Source organism: Gracilinanus agilis, chromosome 3 (genome assembly GCF_016433145.1).
Source record: "Gracilinanus agilis isolate LMUSP501 chromosome 3, AgileGrace, whole genome shotgun sequence".
NCBI classification, from domain to species: domain Eukaryota; kingdom Metazoa; phylum Chordata; class Mammalia; order Didelphimorphia; family Didelphidae; genus Gracilinanus; species Gracilinanus agilis.
In genome coordinates, this window is record NC_058132.1 from 409,259,097 (window position 1) to 409,259,590 (window position 494).

Sequence of the window (494 nt, forward strand, 5' to 3'; positions counted from 1 at the left end):
ATTATAATAGTGAATAGAGTTCACTACAGAGAATTAAACATAACATTTCTCTACAAAGGAATACAGATAATTAGATCTCACTGAGGCCCTTAAAAAGGCAAATTTAAAAATTATAAGTTTTCTTTCTTTCCCCTCTGTATCTTATTTACCTTTTCAGGTTTCTCTCGATTTTTGTGGTTGGATATCAAACTTTCCATTTAGCCCCGGTCTTTTCTGTGCAAATACCTGGAATTCTTCAATTTTGTTGAATGCCCATACTTTCCCTTGGAAATATATAGTCAATTTTGATGGGTAGTTGATCCGTGGTTGCAGGCCCAGCTCTCTTGCCTTTCTAAATATCGTATTCCACGCCTTACGGTCTTTTAATGTTGAGGCTGCCAGATCCTGTGTGATCCTGATTGTTGCTCCTTGATATTTGAATTGTTTCTTTCTGGCTTCTTGTAAGATTTTTTCTTTTGCTTGGAAACTCTTGAATTTTGCAATGATGTTTCTTG